General features: G+C 40.7%; 1 long non-coding RNA gene across 1 annotated transcript; it reads left to right on the forward strand.

The window, feature by feature from the left end:
- Nucleotides 1–21,897: 21,897 nt before the first annotated feature.
- On the forward strand, nt 21,898–24,272 carry LOC112448561 (uncharacterized). Its single transcript, XR_003036959.2, has 3 exons — nt 21,898–22,027; nt 23,595–23,638; nt 23,999–24,272. It is a non-coding gene; the product is annotated as an uncharacterized lncRNA (long non-coding RNA).
- Nucleotides 24,273–25,307: the final 1,035 nt, after the last annotated feature.

The following is a 25,307-nucleotide window of genomic DNA, read 5'->3' on the forward strand; positions in this document are numbered from 1 at the left end:
CGTGTAAAATTTTATTATTATTATCATTATTTTAATACTACATGCCATAAGAGTACAGTCTCTGCTTGGAGAGGACCAAAGAATGCCCAAGAAGGACTTTTGTGTAAATACGACTCAGAAAGTACTCAGTATTATCTAGCTACATAATTCCGTAGTTACATTTTTAACACTCCCTGGAAAGTGGAGAGGGGTGGGGATTTTGAAGAAGAGAAGCGGGGAGCCGGGGGTGGAGAGGGGGACTGGGGAATTCCAGAGACTAGCACAGACTTCAAAGTCCTATTCCTGCTAATCTCATAATGTCCTTGAGCTCCCCCACAAACAGCTGCAGTTGTTAGTAAAACTTTTCTTAACTCTTCACATACTAGTCCTCTGCAAGCTCAAAAAATCCCCAGAAAGTTCTGGTGGCATAGCTTCTGAAAACAATATGTTTTGGTTTTTGTTCTTCTCTCTTATCTTAGAAGCATTCACTCACTCAATATTAAACTGAGTGAAGTGCCTATGTGCAAGGCACTGTTTGAAAAGAGTAGAGAATTCTAAATGAATTCTTTCCTGACCACCAGGAATTAAAATTTCCTAGTGAAGGTAGAGCAGAATACAATGTCAGGGACAAAAAAAAAAGGGATTCAGGAAACAAAGTTATGAAAAGTAAGAGTAGGAGGGGATCGCCACCAACCTGAGAAATTAGGGCAGTGCTCTAGTATTTAACCAGCCCATTCCTGACAGGCACACAAACTTTTCATCCTCCAAGATCCGTTCAGGCAGAGGCAAGACGCAGTGGCTGCAAAGCACAAGGGAGTGACTGGTACCGCTGGGCTGAAGGCAGGGTCACACAGGGTGGCGGTGCTTGATAAAGTTGAGCAGGGACGTGAGTTTGGGATCTAACTGTGCAGCCTGATGATGTCTTTCTCATTAAGGAGAACATAATCAGAGACTTTCATTGTGGCCCGGTTGCTAAGACTCTGTGTTCCCAGTACAGGGGGCCTGGGTTTGATCCCTGGTCTGGGAACTAGATCCCACATGGTGCAACGAAAGATCCTGCATGCCGCAACTAAGACCTGGAGCAGTCAATTAGGTAAATAAATAATACAATGAAATTAACTTTTTTAGAAAGAAGCAGTAAATAATCAAGGGGACACTTTAAGAAAATGATTACCTTGTTGATGTGAGCTATTGTTTGGAGACAGGAAAATAGGAGCATACAATGAAGGCTGGGGGTTGAGAGTGATCATCCTATACATTTCTACAGAAATTCACCTTTTATGAAATGCTTTCACATTTATCTCACTAGACTCAGAGAATTTCGCACCTCTTTTGGCAAAACCAGAACTACAGGCTTCCAGGTTTCTTTCAAGTCACCACAGTCCCAACCATTTCTTTAGGGCTCACATCCTTGAACTGAGATGGTGGCAATAGGAAAAAGAGGAAATGGATAGAAAAGAGATGGTAAAGGACAAACATCCAGGTCTTGGTGACAGATCTGAAGAGCATGGTACAAAGGGCAAGAGGATAATCTAGACTCCAACTCCTGACTTCTATGAGGCTTATACTAATGATCTTCCACTTTTCTGAATTCCTGAAACACATTATCCAAAGCAAGCAATCAGTTTTTTCCTTACCAATATGTTCTCTATCTGTTTATTTTTCTTTTTTTTAACATGTTTATTTATTTTGGCGGTGCTGAGTCTTTGTGGCAGCACACAGGTTCTCTCTAGTTGCAGAGCACAGGATCAAGGGTGTTCGGGCTCGGGAGGTGTGGTTCTCGGCCCTCTCTAGTTGCACCACAGCATGTAGGATCCTAGTTCTCCAACCAGGAATTGAACTCACGTCAGCCTGGAAGGTGGATTCTTAACCACTGGGCCACCAGGGAAGTGCCTCTAATTGCTTCTTGAGTCTTAGTCTTTCATCTCCATGTCTTTAAGTGCCTAAATGTGAGACATTATTAGTAGTTTATTTTCACTGTACTCCTCATATCAAGTACCAGGGAAGTACAAATATGTTTGTTAGATACTCCTCTATCAAGCACTTGAAATATAACTGCTTTAGGTGATTGTTTAGCAAAACATGTATATCTTAGAAGAGAGAAGGAGAATATAAAATAATACCACTGATGAATAGGTTAGTAAATTGTCGATGTATGATTTTTTCCCCAGATCTAAAAAAAAGTAATGTTTGTGTACTACTCATTCATCTATCAGTACCTCATAATTTCCTTTCCTGGAAGTATTAATGGTGAAGATTAACTTTTTTGTTAAACAAAGCTTGTGTTGTAATGTGTTTTGGATGATGTTTATTCATTTAACAAACATTAATGGGTATCTCCTATGATATAGGTACTGACCTATGGAAATGAACCAGCACTTTGAAACCTTAGCCCTTCATGGGGGTAGAGGAGAGGGTTTCCTCGAAACCAGATACCAAGGCAAGGGGTCCTAATGTGAAACAACTGGAATTGGCACTGTCAATAGTATATCAGAAATTGTGAAGTTGATTTTTTTTTCTTCTTTTTGGTCAGATCTTGCTAATTAACTATTTCTTCACACTTAATACATTTGGGGAAAGCTGCTACATAGTTAAAGTCACTATAACCACAGAACAACAAATGAAAAGGATAAAGTACTGAACAGCAAGAAAAATGCATTTCACCCTCGTAAGAATGTAAGTGAAAAATTGAATATAAACAGATACAGTCATCATCTTTTACAAATATGACACCTCCATAATATCTCCCCAATATAAACACTTTGGAGTTTTCATATATTCAAGAAGGAACAGTATCACCAGTACATATGAAACACTTCTGACGAAAGGATAAAGCTAAAAACATCTAATTCTGAACACATTTCAGTGTGGTGTTATAATGATATTACACTATAGTGATGGCAGAGAGGCTCTGATAGTACCCATTTGCATCCCATATGAAAAAACAAACCCAAGGTCACTTAAAAAAAAATTCTACAAGCCACATACTAAAAAAGGATTTTCTTGGACAGGTCTACTTTATAATACAGTTTAACTCAAGTGTTATGTGAACTACAAATGAAGACTTAAAAGTTTTGCATGCATGTGTGTGTGCTCAGTCACGTGTCTCTTTGCGAAACCATGGACTGCAGCCCATCAGGCTCTTCTGTCCATGGGATTGTCCAGGCAAGAATACTGGAGTGGGTTGCCATGCCCTCCTCCAGGGATCTTCCCAACCCAGGGATTGAACTCACATCCCCTGAATCTCCTGCACTGCAGGTGGATTCTTTACCCCTGAAGCACTTGGGAAGCTCCTTAAAAGGTTTAGGTGCTACTAAACACCATCAATACAGATAATAGTATATCAGAAAATGTGTAGGACACACAAGATGCAAAATTGCTGAGATGAACATCAGAAAGCATGCAAAATCCAGTAGGTAACATGGGAAGAATATGTAGTAGAAGCAGGAGGTCTGACCTAGAAGATCTACTGAGAAATTAAGATTGAAAATAGAGGCAGGGCATGGGAACATCCTGAGTGATTGCCTGACTCTAGAACATTTCTGATCTGCCAAGATTTATAACGTGAAGTTTAAAGATCATAACCAGTCCAGTCGTGAGTGGATTAGGATCCAGAAAAATTTCCACTGGTAGAAGCTTTCTGAGGGCAGGATTTGTCTATTTTGTGTTCATGCCCCATTAATTAAAGCTCACTAAGTTTTTGATCATTTATTGGTTTACATACATTAAAGGAAAAAGAAAATGGACCTTTACCCCTTTACATCATTAAGGTAAAGCTATTGCTGAAAGTTATTAATAAGATCAGAAATAAGAAGACAGCTTACAGACGACTACAAACATTCACTAGCAAGTAGTAAAAAAAGAACAGATATAAACATTGAGTGCTCTGATGAATCAATGACACAGTATGATCAGTATTAACTTCAGATATTTAAAGTTCCTTCTTAGAACATGTCAACAAATTGGAATGCCATTTTCCTGTTTCCCTGCTGCTGCTAAGTCACTTCAGTCGTGTCCAACTCTGTGCAACCCCTTAGGCGGCAGCCCACCAGGCTCTGCCATCCCTGGGATTCTCCAGGCAAGAACACTGGAGTGGGTTGCCATTTCCTTCTCCAATGCATGAAAGTGAAAAGTGAAAGTGAAGTCACTCAGTCGTGTCTGATCTTAGAGACCCCATGGACTGCAGCCTACCAGGCTCCTCCATCCATGGGATTTTCCAGGCAAGAGTACTGGAGTGGGTTGCCATTGCCTTCTCCTCCCGTTTCCCAGGGAAGTACAATTTGAACAGACTTGAGAAGCAGCAGAGTAAGAGAAATACCATTCTAATCCTGAACCCTGCACTTAGCTAGCAACTTAACATTGTGCAAGTCAGTTAAATTGACGCTAGAATCTTCTTCCCAAGATTGCTGGGGGGACCTGCCACCAGCTGCGTCACATGTCACTGGCACATCACAGGTGCTCTGGATATGTTACCTGTGCTGGTGACTGTGGCTGAGAAGGGACACCAGGGACCAATAACGTGGCTCCCAGCCTTTGTTTTATTACCTGGGATGGTAAGCAGCCTTATTCACAAGAGATACTTTCAGCATAGCCCATACTTTTTCTTGTAACGTTTCTTTAACTGGGACTCCTCTGGTGGAGAAGGAAGTTTTCAGAGTACACTATCATCCCTCTCTCTTTCGTTATGGAAACTACCTACAGGGGCTATTGTGTGGCACTATCTTGGAAAAGTTGTAGGGATTTGGCTTCTATGAAAGTGAACTGCCATCTGTTGGTGCTGCAGGCATTTGCACAAGGAAGAGTAGTGGCCCTTTCTTTTGATGACTTGTGGCTGCCTACCCTGTTTTTCCCTCTGCTTTTCTGAAGGTTTCTGGGTGAAGCCTTTCTGTACAGGCCGCTTTGACTGGTGTTGGGTAGTTGTTCTCTTGTCTGCTGATAATGTTCTGATGCCTCAGTGCAGCTCAGCTTTGAATGAGTCAGTGTGGTCTGTGTCTGGCATTCATTTTTAGCACATTTGCCCCACAGATAGATCTCTGAGATGTGTCTCTTCCCTCTATCTGGCTCTATGTTTCTGTTTAAGTGACACATAAAGCCTTGTATCTAATTCTTTATATCTAAGCTCTTCCATAGCCTTTCTCTTCCTTATGCCATTGAGACAGCCACAAAGAGCTACAGGGATGACCATTTATTCCCATTAATAAATGGGTTCTTCATGTCAATATTAAAAATATATGTTAAAATAGGCCCAAAGTACAAACACATGTACACTCATTTACATGCAGATATACATAGAGTCATACATAAATACACATGTAGATGTATTTTATATACATGTATATATTATATCATTGATATTGACATGTTAAAATAGTAATCTAAAAATATACATATATTTACATGTATTTATACATATACAGGTGGATGTATATTACATATCACTATGTTTTGTAACATCAAGCATGTTTACATTCTTTTTTTGTTATCTATTGGGTTTTATATCCCCCAGTTGTCCAGAATATGAGCGTGTGAGTGTGTGAAAGGGAATATTTCAGCTACCATCCTCTATCCTGCTTTGGGATGCAACATGAAGTCTCTATTCCAGTATTAGGAAGTGCTCCACTGCTTCTGAGCTGTGCAAGGTAATAAACTATCACCGTCTTACAATCTATAGAATACATTCTGGCTATTTAAATCCACTGCATAATTTGCCTCCATGATGGCTGTCAGTGACGATTTCCTTTGTCTACAATTGAGTGTGCTCAGTGTGAATTCTGATCTAGGAAAACTCCACTCAGGAGAACTTTAAAGATTCAAAATGTGTGAAATTCTCATCAGCACTTGACCAAACTGATTTAAGGATGAATGTAGCCCTATTTTTTCCTTTTTTTTAAAAAAATGTATTTTTTCACAAAAACATCAATATGCCTGTGCTAATTTGGAACTACATATGCACAAACACATTTACACAAGCAAAAAATACTCCATATTTCTTAAGTATATCCCCTACAACTGATCAGGCATTGCGTTTGTCAGCCTGAAAAGTAAAGGCGTTCAATTAATACAATTCCAATCATGTAATCTTGTTAGCTCAAATTGAGCTTCAATAGTCCTTGACAGACCCCAGCAGTACTAGCTCACTGCATGAAAACAAACCACACAATTCTATCTTTATGTACATGTTGGTACTTGTTGACATTCTATTAAATTGTTTTAATAGGGCCTACTTAGAAAGGTGTATATCTTGCTAGTTAAAACCCACTACATTGTAAAGTACAGTTTATATCCAAAATATTGCTCTCACAGGAAAATTGTAATTACAGCATTTAGACTATACAGCCAAACTGTGTTGCTTTGTCTTATCTTTGCAAAACCCACACTAAGCTAAAATTGTACCTGTCATTGAAACAGCAGCGACAAGAAACAAACAAAAAGATTACTCAGGGATTGAGTGGAATATGGAAGGAGTAGGTTGCTGCACAATTAATCACAGATCTGCTCGATTATTTTTGGTTACAGCTTCTGTCTGGGTGGAACCGAAATGCCGACCTTTCTGGTCTCTGAAAATCCTTTTCTTTCATGAAATTCATTTACCACACTTCTCTCTCTGAGAAGATGGTGCATAGTGATACATTTTTCAGCGAGTGACATATTTTGCCAAAGGGGACACATTTGCCTGGAGAATAAGTAAATCCACTGCTACTCACACAAGCAGTCATTTGCTCTCACTCTTATCCTGAAGTTGAACAACTTCCTGCTGCTTTTGTCATCACACCTGAGACAGTGAGTGCTCGTCCCAAGCATGAATATGGATCAGTATATACTTAGTCCTGCTGGCTTCGAGAGAATACAGTCATCCACAATCACGCTGCCCACAGAACATTTTCAGCTTGGCTATAGCACTTAGATTTTCTTTCCACTCTAAGAATCTTGAAAATACCATTGGGAGATTTTTTTTTTTTCTTCCCCTCAAATGATTTCACTAATGTATCCTTCTTTAGAAGTGTCTTTTTATTGTTTAAAAATGGACATACTTCCAAATGATTTCAGTCAATTCTCATGTCTATACAGGCATCATGACCTCAAATACCTTCCACCAGTGTGCCTGGTACACATCCCACACCCATTCCGTGACCACCTACAGGAAAGGTAGTCTATATAAAGAGAAATCTGGGAGAGAAGGCCAGGGAGTGGGGTGGACAAGGAGCAAGTGTGGAAGGATTCATGGTTTCCTGGATGTTTTGTGAATTACACATGACAGCATAGGTTGGTTGGTGCCTTCAGAGAGGGAGGAGGGGCCCTTCAGTTGGAACTTGTTACAGTGATGACAACAGCAGTGACACAATAGAGGAGAAGAGGAAGAAGGAGATGAAAGGCAGATGCTCTTTATCTCTAACTTGACTGTTTCCTTAAAGATGTTTCCAATGAGCGGCTAAAGCATCACACAATTTGGCCAAGCTCCCTTTTCCCTTCTTCTTTGGATTATTAAAGGGGCCTGCAGTGAAATCGATTTGGAACCCAACCACATCTCAGTAGAGTCCCAGCACCCACATGCTTAGTTCACTGTGACAGGCTGCCCTCAACATCTTCACTAGAATGGATATTCTTTCGTCATCCTGGGAACAGATGTGTTTTCCCTTCTAGGGACACACAAATCAGCACGTTGTGTCCCTGGAAAATCTCCAATAAGCTAATTTTAGTCCTTCTCGTAATGTTACTAAGCCTCATTTGGCCCTCTGAGACTAAACCAGGCCTCCAAAAGGAAATACACACAGTTGGTAGGAACTGGACAGGACCAAGGAGACACTTCAGTTGTTTTCATGACCCACCTGTACAAACTATTAGACATGGAAAAGCCCTCCTTATTAAGTGAGAGAAAAGTCAGAATTAATTCCATCAAAGTCTATAGTTGATACAATACAATTTTATTGCAACTAAACAGTTTTACTTAAATGATATGACATTATCCATGACACAGTGATTTTTAATACTGTGTAACTGCATATGCACTTAACATCTGTACATCATTTTCACTCATTTATCAACTGTGCATTGAGAGTCCACCATATGCCAGAAACTGATTTTTTTTTAAGTATATGATATTTGAAGGAGTAAATATTAAGTAGGAGAATAAAGAATGGTACAAGCATTTTAATCTTTGAATGCTTTCCAAAACTTAACAGCAAATAAAACAGAAAGTCTGGGGTGAGATCTGGCATAAGTATTTTTTAAAAGCCTTCCCAAGTGTACCCACGGGCTTCCCAAGTGGCTTAGTGGTAAAGAAAACACTTGCCAATTCAGGAGACGTGGGTTTGATCCTTGGGTTGGGAAGATCCCCTGGAGGAGGACATGGCAACCCACTCCAGTATGCTTGCCTGGAAAATTCCACAGACAGAGGAGCCTGGAGGATTACAGTCCATGGGGTCACAAAGAGTCAGACACAACAGTGATTGAGCACACGCGTAAGTGTACCCAGGGATGGGAATCACTAATCTATACTACAGGGGATTAACTGACTGTCCTAAAAGACATGCTTTACAATATTGCCTATGACTAGTGTCAGCATCCCTTGGAAGTTTGTTATGAATGCAGAATCCCAAGCCCTAGGACAGATCAACTTAATCAGAATCTTCATTTTTGGAAGGAAAAACAGAAGTTTGAGAAGACCTTCTCTACCAGGTCAGACACTACAACTGCCTATATATTTAAAACCTATCGCCCCTGCAATAGGTTAAAACCTAAAAACACTTAGAGGTTGCATCGTGCAAGCAAGACATATTTTCCTCTGCTTGGCAGATCTTCCAAAGCAAAGAACATGTAGGCCCTAGAATCTCTATGTGGGCTTCACTGGTCACTCAGTGGTAACGTGTATGCTTGCTATGCAGGAGACATGGGTTCCATCCCTGGGTTGGGAAGATCCCCTGGAGCAGGAAATGGTAACCCACTCCAGTATTCTTGCCTGGGAAATCCCATAAACAGAGGATCCTGGCAAGCTACAGTCCATGGGTTTGAGAGGGTCAGACATGACTTAGCAAGCAAACCACCACCACCACTCCATTAAGAAGGCTGGGGAAACAGATCATGATTCCCTCAGCAAGTCCTTACTGAGTAGAGTAGCTATCATGTGTCAGACACTGTGCTGAGCTCTAGTGATACAGCCCTGAGGGCTAGAGGGGAGGCAGACAGAGAAACCAGTGGTAGCATGGCCCTTGTTCTACCTTAGCAGTAGAGAGGCAGAGCACCAGGGTGCTAGGTCTTATCAAACAGGTGCTGGTTCAGGTGTGTTTTCTAGAGTGAGCAGTACCAGTATGCAGGGTTGGGGAGCACAGTGTTTCATGGCAGGCGGAGTGGTGGATACAGACGTGAGATTTATGGGAACAGTTCAGTGTGGGTGAAGAGCTAAAAGGTGGGAAGGCAGATAGGACTTGAGAGAAGCAAGGAGCACTGGTCCTGCCAAGCCGGATGCCTGGCTAAGGAATGGGAGTTTAGATGCCACATGCCAAGGGAACTGCCTCTTCCTCACAGAAGGATCCACATTTCCCACAAACTCCTGGCCAAGGGCTCTTTGGAAGAGCCTGGCCGACCTGGATCTTGTAGTTTCTCTAAGCTTTACTGAGCTTCAGGCACTACCCCAAGTACTTTCAGCAGCATGAGGCGGGAAGGAATTAGGAATCAGAGATTTTGGAAATGGCAGAGAGACAGACAGACAGAAAAGACAGACAGAAATGCAGAGAGACAAAGAGACAGAGAGACAAAGAGAGGCAAAAATAGAGAAACAGAGAGACAGACATCCCTTAAGGCTACACAAACAGTAAATAACAGACCCAGAATTCACAGCTAGACCCTCTGCCAACAAACCCAGTTCTCACTCTCTCTTAGCTCTACATTTTGAAGAGTTTCCATGTGTTTTAAAAATCTGCTTAAGGCCGTGATATTTCTGTGAGCGATTCTCGTTTCCTGCTGTCCTTGCCCCTCACCATGACCACTCATTATTCTAGCCTGGTCCCCAAGCTGCATAAACATTTGGGAAGGGATAAAGGAGGGCCCTGCGGGGCCAGAAGAAACTGTGGGGATCTGGAGCAATGCCTCTCCCCTCCCACTCTGCTCCATTTAACTTGGCTTTGAAAAGGCAGACCATTGGGGACCAGGTTTTTATCACTAGTGACTTCCTTTCCCAAGAAATGTGAGCCCTGTGGATCTGAAGAATAATTGGTGAAATGCTTTGAGGTTTCTTGAATATAAAAGACTGTGTAGGTGTGTAATATTATTATTACCACTTTATGTTCAAGGAACAGTCTTTAAAAAAGAAAAGGGTATGAAATTTTCAGCTTTTCTCCTAGACTAGCCTATGGCCATATTTAACATTAATATCGTATTCCTTTGGGTACACATAATTAGGATGTTTTTGCGACTAGTTAACTTTTGACTTGAGAAGTACATCATGTAACATCATCTTTACTCCATCACTAAGTAGTGAGGAGTCAGGCAGCCAATTCTGAAGGCACTCAGTTCATAAAAGAGAGAAGGAAATATCTCCATTGCAACATCTAAGGGTAATAAGACAGAATACTTTCAAAGATCTCATAGATGTAACAAATTCATTGTAATTAATTAATAAGCAACTTCCTTTATGGTGATCCTTTAAGTGCCCTAACAGCTTTTTCAGGGGTGCTGATTCTCCTACTTATGAGAGAATCACTGATTTCACTGGAGTATGAGACATTCCTTCAAGCTCCCTCCAGGCTCAGATCATTTCACAAGTTCACTCTAAGGTGAAGTTAGACAGGATTTCAAGGGTGGCTCTAAAACCAGAGCAAGCTTTTGAAAATAACAGACACACATTTGTATCTTAAAAGGCAGACCCAGTTCTCTGTAATTCTCTTCCTGAGACACCTTGTTTCATCCATCTGCAGGGCTTTCCCTGCAGATGGTGAGATGACTCGTGGATGGGAATCTCGCCTTGGTTCCAGCCTGTTTTTTCCTCACACTATGAATTATCCCTCATGCCCAATATTTCTAAAAAGAATCACACATGCTTTTTTTTTTTAAAGTAGGCTTTATTTTTAGAACAGTTTTAGATACGCAGAAAATTTATGAGATAGCTACAGAGACTTCCCCCATATCCTCACACCCACTTGTCCCTAGTATTAACAGCATACATCAGTACGATATATCTGTAATATCAGTGAACCTATCTTGCGATGTTATATTAACTAAGGCCCATAAAGAGTTGGACACGACTGAGCGACTTCACTTTCACTTTTCACTTTCATGCATTGGAGAAGGAAATGGCAACCCACTCCAGTGTTCTTGCCTGGAGAATCCCAGGGACGGGGGAGCCTGGTGGGCTGCCTTCTACAGGGTCGCACAGAGTCGGACACAACTGAAGTGACTTAGAAGCATAATTTAAGGTCCTTAGTTTTTAACCTGATGTTCTTTTCTCTTTCTGTTTCAAGACTCCATTCAGGACAACCCAGTATGTTTAGTCTGGTCTTTTTAGGCTCCTCTTGACTGTGATGACACTGACAGTTTTGGGGAGAGCTCATCAGGCATTTTGAAGAATGTCTCACTGTTGGGATTTATATGATGCTTTTCTCATGATAAGATGGGAGCTATGGGTGTTATTGGAAAGAAGACCACACAGGTAAAGTGCTATTTTCATCACATCATATCGAAGGTACAAACTATCCACGTGATTTCTGACTGCTGATGTTGGTGTTGATCACCTGGCTGAGGCAGGGTTTGTGAGGTTTCTCCACTGTAAAGTCACTTACACCTTTTCTATCCTTTCCATTCTATCTTCTTGGGAAGGAAGTCCTCATGTGCATCGTAAGGAATGGGGAGTCATGTTCCCCTCCCTGAGGATGAGGTACCTCCATAAACTACCTGGAATCTTCTGTATGGGAGGTTTGACTCTTATTCCCCATTTATTAACACAGTTACTTATTTATAATGGCATATATTCATGGATATTTATTTTATATTTTGAATTATAAGTCAATAGTACGTTACTACTTTGCTCCTCCAATAGTTCCAGCTTTGGCTATTGGGAGCTTTCTGTTGGTTTCTGTGCCCCATTCCCATATCCCTATCAATATATTGGCTGAGTTTTTTTGTTAATATTTTAGGCATATCCTTACTTTCTGACACTTCAAAAGCTCTAGGTTCATCTCATACACACGCTTTTCATTGGTGGGAAATATCTGGTAAACAGTGGTTGCCCTTTTAAAGAGATTTGTCCTCAATCATTGAATGAGCCTGAGAATGGCTATAGCTTAAAACCCCACACTGACTGGTATCTGGTGGGAGCATAGTCATTTCCTCCAGACTAAGAAAGCGGCCAGGCTCCAGATGCCTCTGTGTGTGGATGTGAGTGAGGCAGGGTGTCAGAGACATGCAGGTGACTGGACAGAAGAATGTCAGGAGGTTGCAGCTGAGGGCCAACACCCTTTATGAGACCTGCTTCTAGTTTCTCAGACTCAGAGAACTGATCATTTGCCGCTGAGAACACCTGATCCATCTGCTGACAGAATGTTTGAGTTGAGGCGGCCAGTTTTTAAAGACATTTGGGGGAATCTTTGGTTCAGACTGGGGAGAAAAATAGGGAGGGATAGCAGAGACCAAAGCATCTCCTTGGTGTCATGTGCCAACCTAAATTAACAACTAATGAAAGCAGATTGTATTTAGCAGATTTTAATATAAATTGGGTTAATGGTGACGCATTTGAAATAGTACACTGAAAAATCAGTCTGTAATAACAAGCTAACAGATGTTGGCATTTTCATTATTAATTATACATTTCATTATCATTTGATTATTGTCAAACAACATTTGATAGAAAAAAATGTATAAATGATTCATACACATTTGTTACATTGTTAAGGGGTGCTAGTGTCTGTTTTATTAATGTAGTGACTCGAGTAGTCTGATATCATTCTAAAAATCTCAAATTTAATCAAGACTATTGAGCTATATACAATGTCTAACAATAATCCTCAATTTAACCATGCTTATCATTGAAGGATCTCAGAGAATTTCACATGCTGACTTGTCTTAGTCACCCTTTTATCTTCTTTAGTGCAAGGCCTTCACAGAGGAGTTTCACTTTATCAGGGAATATTACTAACAAATGGCATCATCACCCATCATATCATCATGTCTCCAAAGGATTCCCAGAGAAAAACTGCTATGAATTAGTTGTTCTAGAGTCATGGGAACTAAGAAAATGTATTGGCAAAACAAAATTGAGAAACAAGTATCATAGATAGCTAGTCACCAGACCAATACAATTTTCCCCCTTGTATTCTTCGTCAAATCTGCGAATACAATACATACCCTACAGATAATCTGCTTGTGCCAGCAACATAACCTTTCTGCTCTGATATTATTCTGGTTATGGTCTGTTGAATATTTCAGGTCTTTCATCAAGTTGAACCTGCCCCCCCTTGGCTAGAGCACACTCAGGGCTTCCCATCTCTGCCATTACCCAGACCTCAAGTGATGCCTTCTGGCCAGTCCTCTTCAACTATTTCCTTATATGATTTCATGACTCCTAACAACAAGAATATCTCATGGCTGAGGTGAATTGCTCTTTTTTGAACCCACTGTAGTTTTGCTGGTTCTTCTAGTCAGCACTGCACTAAGGTCAAAGTGAATAAGTCAGTATTCTGGATTTTGTCCTATTGAAAAGGAGAGAAGGGGAGAGGGAGATGGAGAGAAAGAGAGAGCACAAGCAACAGAGAGAACCTTGCAGACAGCCTGGACTTCAGTCACAATTCTGCCCATACTTGGCTTTAATAAGAGCTACAGCAGGTACAAAGAGGTGTGTGGCGTTGTTCCCTCTGAGTGTTGTGCTGGTTCATCCATGGTCAACATTAATTTTTAAGAATATAATTCAAGTTTGAAAAACTGCTCTTAATTTAAGAAAAAGTAAATTCTATCTATAGTGCTTTATAATTTATCTTGTTACTGTTTTATTTTTTATAATTGAATGATTTTTAATAAATTTATAAATGGGTGTATCCAACAACCACAATCCAGTTTTAGAACATTTCCATCATTGCTGAAAGATTTCTTGTGCCTGTTTGCAGTCAATCCCACTCCCTATCTGCATCAATTTTGAGAGCAAAAGAAATATTGAATTTTGAACATGTTGAATATTCAAGATTACCTCTGTGAAAACAATGTGTGCTTGAGGCCCCTAAATAAAATGATCTTCCTCAGTAATGAGATTTGTTTCACATTTAAGTTTTGTAAATTTTTATTTTTTGGTCAAGGGCAGTCTTTATTGATACTGACAACCAGCAGAGAATTTCTGACTCTCATCCTGTATTTAGTTAAAATATATATATAACATCTGTCATGTGTACCTGCTGACATGGCTGCCTGCCTGTCAAAAATAAAATCCCCAATTTTGGCTGCACATTTTGATGCCCTGGTGTGGGGCATTTTCTGATACCCACAACCACGCCTCTGATTTCCTGGACACCAATTGTGTGTTCAAGAATTCAATTTTGACACCAACTATCCAGAGTTCAAAGCTTAAGGACTCAGTTCCACAAGGCTGCCCCCACTTCTGTCTCTTCAGATACCCATCACAAGTCCTGGAACTTCTATACTTTTGACTGACTAGTTACAAATCAAGTGTTCCCATGATCCTCTCTTTAGGTTTGATAATTTGCCAGAACAGCTCAGAACTCAGGCACACACTTGAGTTACTTTTACTAGTTGATTATAAAGGACACAAATCAACAACCAGATGCTGTGGTACACAGGATGATGTCCAAAATGGTCCCAAGTGCAGGAGCCTCTGTCCCACGGAGATGTGAGGGGCAGCACCCTCCCAGCTCATGGATGCGATTACCAGCCTGGAAGCTCTCTGAACCTCATCATTTAGGCTTTTTGCTTTAATAAAGTTCCCACTGCATATACAAGGTTAATTAAATCACTTGCCAGTGGTGACATACTCAAGCTCCAGTCCCTCTTCTCTGGATGTTGGAAGTGAGGTTGAAAGGTCCAAGCTTCTAAATATGGCTTGATTTTTCTGGTGACCAGCTTATATCCTGAAGCTATATAGAGACTACCAAGAGCTACCTTACTAGAACAAAAGATATTTCTATCAACTGTATCACTCAGGGAATTCCAAGCTTTTAGAAGCTCATGGTCAGATTCTATAGCTGAAGTTGATAATCACTGTAAAATATATCTTGACCACCTTCTTTACACAAAGCAGGGGTTATATTGGATTTTATGGAAATTACAAAGAAAAAGAAAACTTATTCCAATTTCTCCAGGGATTTATAACAATATCCAGGATCAAAAAAACAGGTGCATATGTTATAAAACAAGGAAATATGATAAGAACATACATTACTATTCTACTAAGATAAAATAAACAAGAAGTTGCTTTTGGCTGGGGGCATTGAAGAAGGCTCTATAGGGTGGGGGCCTGTGGGCTGGGTTTAGAAACATAACTCAAATGTTGTAGGTTTTTGTTGTCCAGTTGCTCAGTCGTGTTCAATTCTTTGCAACCCTGTGGACTACAGCACACCAGGCTTCCCTGTCCATCACCATCTCCTGAAGCGTGCCCAAACTCATATCTATTGAGTCGGTGATGCCATCCAACCATCTCATTCTGTCGTGCCCTTCTCCTTCTGCCTTCAATCTTTCCCAAGATCAGGGTCTTTTCTACTGAGTCAGCTGGTGGCCAAACGAATCAACGAATCAGGTGGTCAAAGTACTGGAGATTCAGCTTCAGCATCAGTCCTTCCAATAAATATTCAGGACGGATTTCCTTTAGGGTTGACTGGTTTGATCTCCTTGAAGTCCAAGGAATTCTCAAGAGTCTTCTCCAACACCACAGTTCAAAGGCATCAATTCTTTGGCACTCGGCCTTCTTTATGGTCCAACTTTCATATCCAAACATGACTACCAGAAAAACCATAGCTTTGACTATATGAACTTTTGTCGGAAAAGGAATGTCTGCTTTTTAATACGCTGTCTAGGTTTTTCATAGCTTTTTTTCCAAGGAGCAAGTGTCTTTTAATTTCATGGCCACAGTAAACATCTGCAGTGATATTTGAGCCCAAGAAAATAAAGTCTGTCACTGTTCCCATTGTTTCCCCATCTATTTGCCATGAAATGATGGGACTGGATGCCATGATCTTAGTTTTTGGAATGTTGAGTTTTAAGTCAGCTTTTTCACTCTCCTCTTTCACTTTCATCAAGAGTCTCTTTAGTTCTTCTTCACTTTTTGCCAAAAGGCTGGTGTCATCTGCACATCTGAGGTTATTGATATTTCTTTTGGCAATCTTGATTCTGGCTTGTGCTTCATCCAGCCTGGCATTTCACATAATGTACTCTACATATAAGTTAAATAAGCAGGGTGACAATATACAGATTGGATGTACTTCTTTCTCAATTTTGAACCAGTCCACTGTTCTATGTCTGGTTCTAACTGTTGCTTCTTGACTTGCATATAGGTTTCTCAGGAGGCAGGTAAGGTGGTCTGGTATTCCCATTTCTTGAAGAATTTTCCAGTTTGTTGTGATCCACACAGTCAAAGGCTTTGGCATAGTCCATAATGCAGAAAAAGATGTTTTTCTGGACTTGTATGCTTTTTCTATGATCCAACAGATGTTGACAATTTGATCTCTGGTTCCCTGCCTTTTTTAAATCCAGCTTGAACATCTGGAAGTTCTTAGTTCATGTACCATTGAAGCCTACCTTGGAGAATTTTGAGCATTACTTTGTTACCATGTGGAATGAGTGCAATTGTGCAGTAGTTTGAACATTCTTTGGCATTGCATTTCTTTGGGATTGGAATGAAAACTGACCTTTTCCAATCCTGTGGCCACTGCTGATTTTTCCAAATTTGCTGGCATATTGAGTGCAGCACTTTCACAGCTTCATCTTTTAGGGTTTGAAATAGCTCAGCTGGAATTCCATCACCTCTACTAGCTTTGTTCATACTGATGCTTCCTAAGGCCACTTGACATCACATTCCAGGATATCTGGCTCTAGGTCAGTGACCACGCCATCGTGGTTATGTGTATCATTAAGATCTCTTTTGTATAGTTCTTCTGTGTATTCTTGCCACGTCTTCTTAACATCTTCTGCTTCTGTTAGGTCCATACCATTTCTGTCCTTTATTGTGCCCATCTTTGCACGAAATGTTCCCTTGGTATCTCTAGTTTTCTTGAGGAGATCTCTAGTCTTTCCCATTCTATTGTTTTTCTCTATTTCTTTGTATTGATCATTTGGAAGACTTTCTCATCTCTCCTTGCTCTTCTTTGGAACTCTGCATTCAAATGGGTGTATCTTTCCTTTTCTCCTTTGCCTTTAGTTTCTCTTCTTTTCTCAGTTATTTGTAAGGACTCCTCAGAAAACCATTTTTCCTTTTTGCATTTCTTTTTCTTGGAGATGGTTTTGATCACCACTTCTGTACAATGTTATGAACCTCTGACAATAGTTCTTCAGGTACTCTGTCTATTAGAGCTAATCCTTTGAATCTATTTGTCACATCCACTGTATAATTGTAAAGAATTTGATTTAGGTCATACCTGAATAGCCTAGTGGTTTTTTCTACTTTCTTCAATTTAAGTCTGCATTTTGCAAAAAGGAGTTCATGATCTGAGCTACAGTCAGCTCCCAGTCTTGTTTTTGCTGACTGTATAGAGTTTCTCCATTTTTGACCACAAAGAATACAATCAATCTGATTTCTGTATTGACCATTCGGTGATGTCCATATGTAGAATCATCTCTTGTGTTGTTGGAAGAGCATGTTTGCTATTACCAGTGCGTTCTCTTGGCAAAACTCTGTAAACCTTTTCCCTGCTTCATTTTGTCCTCCAAGGCCAGACTTACCTGTTACTCTATGTCTTGACTTCCTACGTCTGCATTCCAGTCCCCTATGATGAAAAGGACATCGTTTTTTGGTGTTAGTTCTAGAAGGTCTTGTAGGTCTTCATAGAACCGTTCAGCATCAGCTTCTTTGGCATTAGTGGTTGTGGCACGGACTTGGATAACTGTGATATTGAATGGTTTGCCTTGGAAAGGAAGAGAGCTCATTCAGTCATTTTTGAGATTGCACCCAAGTACTGCACTTTGGATTCTCTTGCTATGCAGGCTACTCCATTTCCTCTATAGGATTCTTGCCTACAGTAGTAGATGTAATGGTCATCTGAATTAAATTTGTCCATTCTGGTCTATTTTAGTTCACTGACTCCTAAAATGTTGACATTCACTCTTGCCATCTCCTGTTTGATCGCTTCCAATTTACTTTGATTGATGGATCTAACAATCCAGATTCCTATGCAATATTGTTCTTTACAGCATCTGACTTTACTTGCACTACCAGACACATCTATATCTGGGCACTGTTTTCACTTTGGCTCAGCCTCATCATTCCTTCTGGAGCTATTTCTCCACTCTCCTCCAATAGCATATTAGGCACCTACCCACCTGGGGAGCTCATCATTCAGTGTCGTATCTTTTTGCCTTTTCATACCATTCACAGGGTTCTCGAGGCAAGAATGTTGAAGTGGTCTGCTATTCCCTCCAGTGGGCCACGTTTTGTCAGAACTCTCCACCATGACCTGTCACTCTTGGGTGGCCCTACACTGCATGGCTCATAGTTTCATTGAGTTAGACAAGCCTGTGATCCATGTGATCAGTTTGGTTAGTTTTCTGTGATTGTGGTTTTCATTCTGTCTGCCCTGTGATGGATGAGGATAAGAGGCTTGTGGGAGCTTCCTGATGGGAGAGACTGGCTGTGGGGTAAACTGGGTCTTGCTCGGGTGAGCTGGGCCATGCTCAGTAAATCTTTCATCCAATTTTCTACTGATGGGTGGGGCTGTGTTCCCTTACTCTAGTTTGGCCTGTGGTCAAACTGTGGTAGATGTAATGGTGGCAATGGCAACCTCCTTCAAAAGGACTTATGCCAGCAAGCTGCGGATCCCAGGACTGTTGTGGAAGTTCTGTAATCAAATCCCACTGGCCTTATAAGTCAAATACCCTGGGGGTTCTCTGTCCCTTACTGGATTTCCAGGTTGGGAAATCTGTTGTGGGCCCTCACACTTTCCCAGAAGTGCGAGAACTTCTTTGGTATAATTGTTCTCCAGTTTGTTGGTTATCTGCTAAGCAGCTCTATGGTAGAGCTAATGGTGACCTCCTCCAAGAGGACTTTTGCCACGCTTCCCGGTGTGCTGCAACCAGAGCCCCTGTCTCCATAGAAGGTCACTGCTAACCTGTGCCTCTGCAGGAGACACTCAAACACTCAAAGGCAGGTCTGGCTCAGTCTCTTGTGGGGATCACTGCTCCTTTCCCTGGTGTGCACAAGGGTTTTTTTGTAGGTAGAGAATGTGAAATAGGCGTTGAAGTTCCAATATACTAACAATCAGTTCAGTTCAGCTCAGTCGCTCAGTCGTGTCCGACTCTTTGTGACCCCATGAATCAGCATGCCAGGCCTCCCCTGTCCATCACCAACTCCCGGAGTTCACCCAGAGCCACGTCCATCGAGTCAGTGATGCCATCCAGCCATCTCATCCTCTGTCATCCCCTTCTCCTCCTGCCCCCAATCCCTCCCAGTAGCAGTCTTTTCCAATGAGTCAACTCTTCGCATGAGGTGGCCAAAGCACTGGAGTTTCAGTTTTAACATCATTCCTTCCAAAGAAATCCCAGGGCTGATCTCCTTCAGAATGGACTGGTTGGATCTCCTTGCAGTCCAAGGGACTCTCAAGAGTCTTCTCCAACACCACAGTTCAAAAGCATCAATTCTTCGGCGCTCAGCCTTCTTCACAGTCCAACTCTCACATCCATACATGACCACAGGAAAAACCATAGCCTTGACTAGATGAAACTTTGTTGGCAAAGTAATGTCTCTGCTTTTGAATATGCTATCTAGGTTGGTCATAACTTTCCTTCCAAGGAGTAAGCGTCTTTTAATTTCATGGCTGCAGTCACCATCTGCAGTGATTTTGGAGCCCCAAAAAATAAAGTCTGACACTGTTTCCCCATCTATTTCCCGTGAAGTGATGGGACCAGATGCCATGATCTTCATTTTCTGAATGTTGAGCTTTAAGCCAAATTTTTCACTCTCCACTTTCACTTTCATCAAGAGGCTTTTGAGTTCCTCTTCACTTTCTGTCATAAGGGTGGTGTCATCTGCATATCTGAGGTTACTGATATTTCTCCTGGCAATCTTGATTCCAGCTTGTGTTTCTTCCAGTCCAGTGTTTCTCATGATGTACTCTGCATATAAGTTAAATAAACAGGGTGACAATATACAGCCTTAATGTACTCCTTTTCCTATTTGGAACCAGTCTGTTGTTCCATGTCCAGTTCTAACTGTTGCTTCCTGACCTGCATACAAATTTCTCAAGAGGCAGATCAGGTGGTCTGGTATTCCCATCTCTTTCAGAATTTTCCACAGTTTATTGTGATCCACACAAATTTCATAGGCAAATCTGCTGTCTTACAATATTACCTTGGGAGGAAAAGTAACTGTTCTGTTGAAAATCCAGTTATACAAGTATATGTTTAACAAAGGCTCTTTATTCCTCACTTACTCTACAAAAATTTGAAGTAGGCAAGTAATTTGAGGGGTTTATTAAAAAAAAAATCATTGAGCACCAAAATAAATATATTCAATGTTCTGGTATTCACCACTCTGGTGTATGAGGTATATACTTAGGATGTGCTATGTGCTCTGCTCAGTCACTTCAGTTGTGTTCGACTTTGTGACCTCATGGATTATTGCCTGCCAGGCTCTTCTGTCCATGGGATTTTCTAGGCAAGAATACTTGTGGGTGGCCATGCTCTCCTCGATGGAGTCAGAGCTAGAATTTTAACCATGGTCAAACTGAAAAAAAAATAAACACTGGATGACAGATCAATGTGATCAATTAATAATTTCATTTACCTAATTCCACATCACTTTGGTTTTTGTTTATTGGATATTTTAAATACTCTCAGTGGTGTTCCAAGATCTACACTCATCTCAAAGCAGCACTTGCTATAAACGGATCAGTGAATAAACCTTGTCAAAGGCAAAGATGAATTTATTTTTGTTTCTTTACACCTTCTCCCCAACTTCAACCCACATCACCAGGGTGGGAGGAGGTTGGCAATAATTGCTAAGCAAGTCAGTGCCACCACCTGAGAAAGCTGTCCACTCATCTTTCTAAACAAGGAGAGCTTCCTGTGGTGAGAGACTGAGTTCTCTTTCTGCTACCAGCTTGCTTTTGTCGAATTAAACTTTTCTGGTAAGGAATTCTTTCTCTTTCTTGTTGCATATGATGTCCCGACTGTTAGTGTTCCTTTGTGCCTCCTGTTCTGTCAAATGATTTTAAATATCAGGAAATTAAATTCTGAACATCCCTTACACAGAAAACAGCATGCATTTTGGAACATCTCCATCAGTCAAAACACTGTATTCTTTTGGTAGATAATTCAAAGCTGACTCCATTTACTTGTTTAACATCCAATCCTCCTGAATAAGAGGACTTGTTATACATTTCCAAAATTAACAGAATACAAAGATGGACAAGGAAAACCCAGGAAAGGTGTGTGTAGAAGGGCAATTCAGGAAAACGTAATGACAGCAGCAGCCACAGCGACAAACCTACTGTTTCAGGGCCCTTCTTGAATCCATCTTTCTTGGTTTCTTGCTCATGGAAAACTATTGAAATTCTTACCTTTTTTTTTTTTTTTTTTTTAAGATGACAAATGTAGGGTTTTATTGAATGACTTCAGTTTCTCAAAGCCTTTGGGAAGCTGATGCCAATAGTTATGAAGAAAGACCACACACAGTTTACTGGCCACTTTTATTAAGAAGAGCACTTCCCAGCTGGAGTATCAGTGACACACTCCTTGGAGGACAGTCACACACTCAGAGAACTCACATTGTTCTATGTCACAGACCAGGGAACTCCATGCCTATTCTTCTGTCCCTGGGTTTGTTAGGGAGGGTTTGTTAGGGAAGTACACTTTGATAGAGCCTTAATTTCCAATAGAGCCAATACTTTCTTCCCTCCCCTCACAACCTCCCAAGGTGAGCAATGCATATTTATTCCCAGAGGTCAATTCTTATCAAACAGTCTGACTGAAGAAGTCTTCTGGCTTCAGAAGTCTATTTACGTGAAAGCTGATGATCTAGGCACAAGCTGTATCTTTAAAAAGTCTGCCAATGCTTAATCTCTGTCTCTTTTCTGTCTCTGCCTTTCTCCCCTCTTTCTTCCTCTTTCTCTCTCCTCTCACCCACCTCCTGGCTTTTCATAATCCCTTGCCTTTTCAAGCCCTGAGAAATCTAGCTAGTGGATATCTACATTAGCGGTCTCCAAAGTGAGAGTGACTACCTCAGGGCTATGAAAACCATTATACTGGGGGAAAGGAGGAAAATATATTAAGTTGTAGTTGTTTATAGTTCATCATATCCTTAAAAGTTCCTTTTTGTAAATGTTATATAAAGATTAGTAGCACATAATCATCCATGTAATTTATAAATAAATGTTCATATTTTGTATATATTTTCAGCAGATATTTCATTAATCAAGGTGCAAACAACAAAAATGTGGAATTTACCCATCTAAACCATGCCTGGCAGATGACTGCCTATCTTCTTAAGGAGAAAGGTTTTTACAGCTTTCAGTATTGACTAACCTAAATATTTTATCACTGTCTGCGACTATGCATTCATTCACTTTAATCACTTAAAAATTATTGCAGCATATAACCATTAGAGTATAAGCTAGGTAAATGGCTTTGGCTTGGAATTATTTTTCTTCCCTATGAGTAAGCTTTTTCCCCGAAAGAATCTTTGGGAGAAAAATGATTTGTCTACCAGAACCTTGAGCTCATTTGTTCTTTCCTGAACACAAAAGAAACAATTGAACCTTCTCATACAAAAAAAGAAAATCTGTGAAATGGTGACAATAATATTGAACTTGCAAGGCTGAATGAGATAATGTTCATTAATGTAGCATGTTAATTGGAGCAGATTTTAGAAATCTAGACACTGCTTCTCAGAAACAGTCATTCCTTTCTCCAGTCTATGCTAAATAACCCCATTTTCTCCAATACTTCCTCAAAATACATTTTATTAGTTTATGACTCAGTGACTGAAAATGGATGCTCCACTCTGCTGAAGCCACAGTGGAGGTAAAATCCCTTCCCAGCCGAATACATCAAACCTCATTTAATGCATCTGGGAAATATGAATTTGTCTTGCATTTTCTTTCTCTAATGGCACTTCATTGCTGATTCACTTTATCTCATGGTTAGTTATGCATCCTAAGTGTTTTTCCACTATATTTATGCTTAGCCAGCCTATATTTGTGTTACTGGATTTGTGTTCTTGGGAGGACAACTGGGTGTTTGCCATACTACATTTCAGCTTTGTTGATGAAATCATTTTCTAATCTTTCAAGAGCACTTTCTATTTTCCTCACCTCTAGAATTCTGGTAACCCTATCTTATTTAATATTATGTACAAATATGATGAATATATTTGTCAGTTTTTTTTAGAGGTGATAAAAAGTGACACATTCCCTATCAGAAAGTGTTTGATAGGGTGTCCCAGGTCAATGACATTAATAACTCCTTTTATCTTCCTTCCTTAGGCTAAAAGAAATGTGCAAAGCAGTGACTATGCACAGTAAGGTGGGTAAGTACCAGGAACTATGGAACATGAAGGTATGGTTCCTATTACAGTCTTGGGAGATCATGGATGTCTTCTAAGAACAGGTATAAGTAATCAAGGCGACAAGCAGGAAGATCTGAAGACAAGAGACAGATCCTATTTCTTCCGGGTACTGCAAGCAATTCTGTATGACAGAGGGGACTCAGGGTATCGGTGAGAGATAAGGTTGGAGAGATTGGCAGGTCTAGTTCATGAGAGGCCTTGTCAGCCAGAGTAAGGAGTCTGGACTTTGAGGTCACAGAGAGGCATTAAAAGACTTTTAAAGCAGGATCCTGACATCCTCAGATTGCTTCATATAAAAATTAAAAATGATTCTCTTTTCAGTGTGAAGAATGGGTTACACAGATGGCAAGGTTTGAAGCAGGGTGATATTACGGCTATCTATATGGATGTCTTATCTTCCCTTCTGGGCTACAAGTTCTCTGAAACAGGACACAGGTCTATTTCTTGGTTCTCTTCCATCATCTGGCATAAGCCCTTGAAAATATTTTATTGAGCAGAGGAAAGAAGACACATCACATCTGTACTGTCTCCCTTGTTGATCATGGCTACCAATCTATTATAGGAGAAAATTAAACTACACAGTCTTCATAAATTACTGTTGGTATCAAAGCAGCTTTCCTTTTCTAAGCCATTGTTAATTATTCATGTGATGGTGAACCCTACTATATTCCTAAGAATGGTTGTTTGGTTGGCATATCAATTAAGGTATACTGGTTATCAGAAAACATTATTTTGCTTTGGATCTTTTTATCTGTAAAATAAAGATGATGATTTTACCCATATTATGGGATACTTCTGAGGATCAAATTTGTTAATGTGAGCAAAGTACATAAACTACTGCCTAGCATAAAGGGAAGTAATGCTAAGTATCATGTTGTGATTATGATAATTATTTTAGCTACAGAAAACAGAAGATTTAATCAACACGTAGGGCTGAACTTGAGCAGGGCAACTGATGATCCCTGAGAAGCTGGCCTGGCCAGGTCAGGGAGGGTTCATATGCTACAACATGGAGCTTGGCTAAAACCCTACAAGTAAAGCTATTGATGCCATTCAAGCAGACAGAACATGACTTGCCATAACTCTCCTTCTGACTTGAAAACAGCTGTCAGAGAGGCGAGAAGGCAGGAGAAGGGTAGTTTTGGAGCAAAGAGCTGACACTAGAGTGGGTACTGGACTTTGAGCCCTGTCCAGATCCCCTTCAGTCCCTTCTCCCACTTCCATGCGCCCTTTCCCCAGATTCTAGGTTCTTTAACTTCTAAGAGTCTGCAGCTCTCTTCCAAGAGCTATCCAAGGGCTATTGGAGGCCCTGGGCCTGCACTTGCACCAGAAGTGCCTCATATTTACAACCTGCCATGGGATTCCTCATGGCTCACATGGTAAAGAATCCGCCTACAATGCAGGAGACCCAGGTTCAATTCCTAGGTTGGGAAGGTCCCCTGGAGAAGGAAATGGCAACCCACTCCAGTATTCTTGCCTGGAGAATCCCAAGGACAGAGAAGCCTGGAGGGCTATTCAGTCCATGGGGTCGCAAAGAGTTGGACATGACTGAGCAACTAACAAATGGACTTTCTCGAAGGGCGTCTTGACTGTACAGGCCTAAGAAAGCTCAGCTTCAGTGGAACAAACC

Source organism: Bos taurus, chromosome 10 (assembly GCF_002263795.3).
Source record: "Bos taurus isolate L1 Dominette 01449 registration number 42190680 breed Hereford chromosome 10, ARS-UCD2.0, whole genome shotgun sequence".
NCBI lineage: Eukaryota > Metazoa > Chordata > Mammalia > Artiodactyla > Bovidae > Bos > Bos taurus.